General features: G+C 37.5%; 1 pseudogene; it reads right to left on the reverse strand.

Annotated features, from left to right (window-relative positions):
* Positions 1-5848: 5848 nt before the first annotated feature.
* Positions 5849-5971, reverse strand: LOC123659333 (annotated as a pseudogene).
* Positions 5972-8997: the final 3026 nt, after the last annotated feature.

Genomic DNA, 8997 nt, shown 5'->3' on the forward strand with positions numbered 1-8997 from the left:
CTTGCCCATAGTCACCACGCTGGGCAGGTGGATTGGAGACCGCAGGGCTGGCTTTGTTGCACCTAAGACGCTGCTGCCCGTCTTCGGCCTGTGTATTTCAAAACCAGTAGTTGGATGATTATCCCGCCATCGGTCGGTACTTCCAAGTTCCAGGGTGGTAGTGGAACTGTGTAATCCCTTAGTCACCTCTTACGATACTCACGGGAAGAGAGGGAGTGGCTATATTCTTACTGCCGTAACCACACAGCATATTTTCTAATTACCGTTACATTAAATATAAAAATTTTCTAATTACCGTAACCATAATTTTTTTAAGTCTCATTATCTAGAAAACTACAATTAACTGGTACATGCCAAATTAATTATTGAATTCGTATTTTTGATTTGTTTCATATTTTAATTTGTTTAAGTCAAATCAGTGAAAAATAAAAAACGTCACGGTAATTAGGCAAAGAACGCCGAATTGGAGAATGACCGACATCACATTACAAACCTCAAAAATAACAGTATTTCTCCACTATTCAATGGATGTTATTATACATATAAACCTTCCTCTTCAATCACTCTATCTATTAAAAGAAATTGCATCAAAATCCGTTGCGTAGTTTTAAATATTTAAGCATACATGATGTCGTCCACACCGTATCCGGTGACGGCGACTCCTATAAATTACGCTGGTGGGCTCTAATATGGCTAGCGAAACCGAATTTAGATTTGAAGACTCGGTTGCAAGATGCACAGTATAGTTGGCCAGCCGAATCGTATGTGTAAAAGTAGGAGGGTTTTGGCCTAGTCTTCCGTACTTGGCGTTTTGCATCAAGGTCTTCTAGACGCGCAGATTCAAAACGGTCGACACATTTGTGAATGGTTCGACGCCATTCCGGTCTTTGACTTGCCAGACTCTCCCAACTCGCAGTTGGTATATGACAAGCCACAAGATTGCGTTTGAGCACGTCTTTATAGCGAAGGTATTGCCCGCCTTGTTTTCGTTTTCCGTTTGAAAGCTCTGAATAGAAGACTGCCTTCGGTAGTCTGCTATCGGGCATGCGTAGGACGTGACCGCTCCATCTCAGTTGACTTTTCATTATGAGAGCTTCAATTCCAGACATACCTGTACGACGCAATACTTCGGTGTTTGAAATTCGGTCCTGCCACTTAATGCGCAATATGGATCTTAGACATTTAAAGTAAAATGTGTCTAACTTCTTGATATCTGCTTTATAGCAACACCAGGTCTCTGAAGCGTACAATAATGTGGGCAGGACAATCGCTTTGTACACTAATATTTTAGTTTGCAATTTGAGGTCGTGTGAATTCCAGACACGGGATTTAAGTTTGCCAAAGGCCGCTGCAGCACCTGCTATTCGGGCTGGTATTTCTGATTCTACTGTGTTGTCGTGCTTTGGTCTGGTGCCTAAGTATTTGAAGTATGGGACTACCTCCAATGCAGAACCATCCAAGTTGATAGCGGATTGGTCAGCAAGACAACCACGAGCAGGTTGCTTTAAAACCTGACTTTTGCTGATGCTTATAACCAGACCAAACCTGCGGCACGACGTGTGTAAGGAGTCCACATAGGCTTGAAGAGACTCTATTGAGTCGGCCATAAGGCAAACATCGTCGGCATATAAAACGTCTAGAACAGAGAGCCTGGAAACTTGTCTCTTAGCTCTGAAACGGGATAAATCGAATATGCTCTTGTCTGTTCTGGAGCTAATTTCAATTTGACTATTGCAAGTTCTGACCACATCCCGCATAACAAAGGCAAAGTATAGAGAAAACAGAGTGGGAGCCAAGACACAGCCCTGTTTCACGCCACTGGTTACTGGTATTTGGTCTGAAAAGTCATTTTCATGTCGAACTTTAACCGCCATATTGTCATGAAACTGACGTATCAAGTTTAACAACTTTCCAGGACAGCCAATTTTCTTTAGACTATCCACAGGGCTTCACGCGGGACTCTGTCAAAGGCTTTCTCCAGATCTACAAAGCACATATAAAGAGGACGGTATTGTTCCAGGCTCTTTTCTTGGATTTGCCTTTGAAAGATAGCATCCACCGTACCTCGGCCTGACCGGAAACCACACTGGGTCTCGGAAAGTATAGTTTCTGCGTGTTGGGATAGACGGGTATTTATAATATGGGATAAGATTTTCCCTGCTACTGAGAGAAGAGAGATACCCCTGTATGAGCTGCAATCAGCGATATCACCTTTGCCTTTGTACAATTTACAGATGGAGGCATTTCTCCAATCTTGCGGAACTACTTCACTCTCACAGGAGGGACATAGGGACATAGGGACAGAGAAAGCGTCTTTGTTTTATACTATGTAATGATATGTTATTTAAACTGCTGACGATCTAGCACAAGCGAGTTGATATGAGTGACAGCATTGACATAAGCTAAAGCGTCGTCAATATCTGTTAGTCCAGCAAGAATTCAAAATTTGATCCACTATAATTATAATACTTCAGTTTGGATATCGCATCGCTTCAAATGGAGTATTAATACTTTTTTTACCTTCAATTTCTTTAGCCAGTAATAAATTTATACACTTTCTAAAGCTGCATGTTATATATACCTATGTATAAAAAAGTCTTTACCTTTTATTTCAAGTTTTGGTCAGCGAACAACCATACGGCTCACCTGATGGTAAGCGATTATCGTAGCTTATAGTCGCCAGTAAAACCAGAAACATCGCAAGCGCGTTGTCGACCCTATCCCCCGATATCCCCCAGAAGCTCTGGTCACCTTACTCACCAACAGGAACACAACACTGCTTGAAAATAGTATTATTTAGCTATGATCTTCTGTAAGGTCGAGGTACTGCCCTAGTCGGGCTTCTCCATATTTTGAGCAGAAAATTTCCTGCTGTGCTACTACGCTACCTCAGTTACCTTTTCTGGTTTCTCAGAGTCAGGTCATTCAGGGTCAATTTAAATTAAAACGTCATCTTGAAGTTTTATTACATACACAACAAACAGCTTACTGACATTAATTTTAAGAACAAAGCATTCTCAGCTCAGCTCCAATATTTTTTTATTTATTTATCTATACACAGAAACTAGTACAGAACAGAACTACTTTTCTTTGATTATTCGTGTCTAAATCTTACTAAGTAGTTTTAAAACATCATAAAAATGCTAATATCATACGTAAAATAACTAATTTCACCAATAAACTAAGGTACCAACGTTAAATACGCATGTTTGTATCTAACAACTGTATGTAAAAAACGTATTTACAACTAAGAAGAAAAATATCGTAAATAAAGAATAATAATGTAACAAATTCCTTTGTCCATGTAGCTGAAGTACTGGTTCATATTTTTACACTATTTTTAAAATGAGAAATTAGCAAATATGATTCAGGAGAAACGTCTATAGCTAAATATGTGGAATCCAATCTGATAAGTAAAACGTATACATATCTAGACTGATAAAAATATTACAGAATAAAACGATAACAATACACTGGTTTTCCCTTTAGTCAATTACAACGACTAATTTATAAATCCGATTAGAACAAAAAACATAACCAGATAAATTACAATTAGACTATCATCAACATAACTTCTCCCTAAAAGCCGCGGAAACCGCAACTTCTCTAATATTGCAAATGTCCACGAACGATGGTAGCCATTTAATATCAGACAGCTACGTCCACTGTTTTGCCTACCTTGTTACGAAAAAAAAAATGTGTGTGGTGTGATGTATCTTACAGGCTGACAAGAAATAATTCTCCGGGTTACATGATTTAATAAAACCTTTCCTCTCCGCTTGATCCATTTCCACCGAAGCTAAGCGGTGAGATGTTGAAATAACGAAATCTAATTGGTTATTCAAAATTCATCTCTTCTTGTCTTATCTCCTCTCCGCTTCGATGGAAACCGGACCTTATGAGTTTCGTTACTCTATCGTAACGTATTTTCCTTTCATCGAGGCTAAAATCACAGAGATGCTAAAGAAATTTCACTTCAAAAATAACTTAAAAACTATTAAGATGTACGAAGTTCAGTGAGCTAGGTTTTATATGTTGTTTATTGACAGAGTAATTGTTATGTGTTTTTAAGAATAATATTATAGTTGTCACTTAATGTCACTAGCCGCGATAAGATCGTCCGTATGTAATAAATATTAAAACAAATATTACAGTAATTAAACCTGCGGTTTTATTTACGCCCTAACAAATACTATGTAAGAAACGCTGTACTATCAATATAAATCTGTTTCGCCATACACCTAATCATAATAACTGTAATCCTTAATATCATCGAAGCGGAATTTGTTAGACTTGAGTAGGTAGATAGAGACGCGTTAGCGCAACGGTCACAGCCATGGATTGTACCTGTTGCGCTGGCGGTTGCGGGTTCGATCCCCGCACATGACAAACATTTGTATTGACCATACAGATGTTTGCCGTGGTCTGGATGTTTGTGCAGTCCTTGTGGGTCTCCCAACCGTACCTCGGAGAGCACGTTAAGACGTATGTTAACTATTATGTACACTTGATAGCGGGAATATATCCGCCAACCCGCATTGATGATTTTTTTTTATTCGAAAGATGATGTTTATCGTGTTCCCACGAATTAGAACTTGCGAGTAATTTTTGAGGTATCCCTACGTACTTCATCAACCTACGTTGTTGATTCTTCATTTGATTAGTTTTCAAAGAACTGTTTAGCTTTTTGGCTTATGTAGTGGTCTGTAATAAAGCCTGTTATTATTTCAGCAGATCCTTCAAACAAATAATTTTGTCATAAAAGTTAACAATTCAAGTTATTTCGTCTTAAAGCACATTTGGTTGAATTTCCCTAACACCTCCAAATTATTATAGTACTAGATCCAACTATGCGCTATAAAGATAACAAGATAATTTTCTGCGAAGGTTGGGAAACTGACATGGAATCTACTACAGCTTCTACTACAATGAGCTAACTAAGTTAAAATACAACAATTCTACATAAAGTAAGATCCGTCCATCCATCAGCCTGTAACATTCCACTGCTGGAGATAGACCGTTAGAAGTTCGCCACGCCATTCGGTCCACCGCCCTCTAAATCCAGCGGCTTTCTTGAAAACATTTTGTTCGGCTTCTTTGAAATAAAATATTTTTAGATATATTTTTTTATAGATCCATAAAATACCGGTGTCCAGGAAAAACTTTTTTTTTGTTTATTAATTGTACCTACTTTTTTGTTTATTAATCGCACCTATTATTTAGATATATCGATTTGATTCCAAATCAGTACCTATTTCAAATTAGCCGTTAAAAGCGGATACAGATTAGTTATACCTACATAAGCGATAAGCTATCAACAAATATAAAAAATATACTTACCGTATTAATTGAAGTAACAGATTACTGGAGTGATATGATTTTTTTTTAATGTTCTTACAAATATCTACTACCTAATAGGTATTTTTCCTTTTCGTCACGAGACATTAATGTATTTAATCAAAGCAGGATAAGAGCGACGTATAATTGTGTTTGTTCGAAAACGAAAAAAAAATTGCATGTGTATAAAGTACACATGTCAGAAGTGAAAGTTCTTTGGCAAACTAATTGAAAAAAAAGACTAATTAAAAAAACAAACACACAAAAAAACAAACAGTTTGATTTCTTTTGTTCAATCTTTTATTGTAGTTAATTTAATTTTATAACACTACCTTAAATTCTTGTTATATTATGTTATTTATGTAGGTATGTTATTAGTGTATGTTACTCAAGTTTAATGTAGTTATCACCTATAGTTAAAGTTACACTAAGACTCAACTGTTATTGTATATGTACTTGAAATTTGGTGTATACTTTGTTGGTGTTCTATAGATAAATAGATAAATAAATAAACCAACGTCACGCGGTGTTCCCAGGCGGTCACCCATCCAAGTAGGTACTGACCGCGCCCGACGTTGCTTAACTTCGGTGAACGGACGAGAACCGGTGTATTTAACGTGGTATGGATGTTTAAAAATTCGTGACTCGTGACGCTGTGTGACGCGTTTGATCCGTAAAAAAATTATAAATAATACCTAAAGAAGTTTCACTTCAAAAAACCCGACTCCCATTAAATCGATAAGTAACACAACGTAAGTGGAAAAAATAGTCAATTAAATACGCGTTATCAAAAATTACTTAAAAAGTATCAGTCATCAGATCTCGATCAAATTTAAATAGACAAGCATCACTTTCCGATTAAATCAAGAATCATCAAAATACCCAGTGAAAAGTTATTCGGTATAATACAACGTAACTCGACGAATAAGTAGTCAAGTAAAGATTTTATTATTATATATTTAGTATAATGACGACGTCACGTTAGCGCAACGGCCACAGCACTGGTTTGTGGCTGTTGGTGTGTGTCATTTGGTCCCATTTAAATTTATTTGAGATCTAACAATAACTTTTCGAGTTATATCTAATAATGCGTTTTTACTTGACGCTTTTTTCGCCGATCTACGTTGTATTATACCGCATAACTTTCTACTGGCTATACCGATTTTGATAATTCTTTTTTGTTGAAAAGGGGATATCTCTAGTTTGGTACCATGATAAGGAAACCAGGATCTGATGATGGGATCCCAGAGAAATCGAGGGAAACTCGAAAATCCGCAATAACTTTTTACTGGGCGTACCGATTTTGATAATTTTTAATTTAATCGAAAGCTGATGTTTATCATGTGGTTACGTATAAATTTTATCGAGATCTGATAACTACTTTTTGAATAATCTTTGATGACGCGTAGTTACTTGACTATTTTTTCGTCGATGTACGTTGTATTCTTCGATGTAATTGAAGTCGGTTTTTTTTTTTTCGTTTGTGAGCAAACACAATTATTTTTAGTTTATTGGATTTTAATCCTTAAGAATAATCGTATTCGTAGAAGCCCCCAGTATGAAAAAAAATGAGAAGTAGGTAAAATCTACTGAACGAATGACCCCGTTAGGTTTTTTTTACGCCATCTCGATCCCCTGCTGAAAATTACAAATATAAAACGATGATTTGTATGGAAAGTTATCGTAAACTATTGTGTGTTTAAAACAGAGATTCCAAAATTTTCATACAATTTTTATGTTTCTATCTGGGCTATCTTGATCCAGATAAAAACAGATTGATTGAAATTACCTACTTAGTGCACTACACTAGCTCTCTTTAGGACGAGCCGCGTCTGCTCAATATTGAGCAGAGGTGGCTCAACTGGCCTTTTATTTTCCTTACCTTATAGTAAGTGATTCACTTCTTTTGCCGACAATAAATCGAACGTTAGGAATAAATTTGAATCAAAAAGATACTGTCGCCGTTGTTCAGACATTTCGTTCGCGAATAAAAACAAATATCTCGACGACACGAACACAACACTAGGCCGCTATAGCGCCACGCGACCTACCCGCAGGGTTCGAGAACGGGCCTGTGTCGCCCGCCACGCTAAAAATTCGAGGCAGCGGCCTAAGAGACAAATGAAAGACCCCTTTGACGACGCATTGGCGCAGCGGTCATAGCACTGGCTGTTACGCTGGCGGTCGCGGGTTCGATTCCCGCTCACGACAGACATTTATATCGACCATATAGATATTAGTCGTGGTATGGGCGTTGTTTTGTGTATTGTGTGTATTTCCGGACCCCCAACACAGGAGAAAATCCTACTGGGGGCCGTTGAGTGTGAAGCGTTTATTAATAATCCCTTACGATTTACTGGAACGATAACAGCTGCATATCTTCAGTCACCCGCGACCGCGGTGTTTCCTATGACGCCTAAATATCGGAAGTCTCGTAATAACAATCGCTGTATGTACCATGTAAATGAAAGTAGTCTGCAAGTTTTTTCTAGCTGTCGGAAAACAGCACAAAATGAATTGCGAGCTACTTGTAATACTTCTGAAGAATAAAGAGATATTTAGTGGTCATTTCACCAGAAAAGATACATTCTCTCGAAGTGGTTACTTTTAGATTAGATCGGCAAACAAGCGTACGGTCCATCTAATGGTAGCCTTACACTACCGGGAGTACCTTCTCCGGGAGTTGTGACCACCTTATTCACCACAAGAACACAACACTGCTTCAGAGCAGTATTATTTAGCTGTGATCTTCTGTAAAGTCGAGGTACTTCAGCAGTCGGACTGCTTCAGATTTTGAGCAGAATATATCCTACTGCGCCCTAACTTAATACAAGAATGTGTAATTATTCTGATTAACATCATTATATAAATTTAATCTAATCGTAAATTCAAATTCACTTTAGTTCAATCATTGATCCTATGATCAAACTTTTTTTTTTTTTTTTATTAAAAGCTTGAGGTGATAGGTGTGGCGGGTCCATTGCTGGATTGGCTAAAGTCATATCTTACTATGCGATCTTCTACGGTCGTCGTTCATGGTTATGCATCTGACCCGTTTTATGCTGTTTCAGGAGTACCCCAGGGCTCACATCTTGGGCCCTTGCTGTTTAACATATTCATCAACGATGTCAGTAGTTGCATTAATATTCAAAATATTATCTGTTTGCTGATGATCTTAAAATATTTCGACAAGTTACCTCAGATTTTGATGCTGAATTACTCCAAGCGGATTTGAATAGCTTGATTTTATGGTGTCGTGATAACGGGATGGTTTTGAACATTGATAAATGTCGCGTTATAAGATATTCTAGGAAAAAAACATCAATCTCGAGAACGTATTTTATTGGTAGTAGTGCACTGTCGGAAGTCTCTTACATACGTGATCTAGGAGTTACACTTGATAGTAAACTCCGTTTCAATATTCATGTTGATAACATTGTCAGCAGTAGTTTTAAGGCACTTGGTTTCCTCTTGCGTAATTGTAAGCAATTCAGGGATTCTCACACTAAAATAATTATTTATTCGGCCTTGGTACGAAGTATTTTGGAATACTGCAGCGTTGTTTGGAATCTCCACTTTAATGTTTATTCGCAGAGAATAGAAAGAATCCAAAAAAGATTTATTTGGCACCTCTCGTACGAAAATAGGGTACTTAAAGAT

The sequence above is a fragment of the Melitaea cinxia genome, chromosome 13 (assembly GCF_905220565.1).
Source record: "Melitaea cinxia chromosome 13, ilMelCinx1.1, whole genome shotgun sequence".
Taxonomy (NCBI): Eukaryota; Metazoa; Arthropoda; class Insecta; order Lepidoptera; family Nymphalidae; genus Melitaea; species Melitaea cinxia.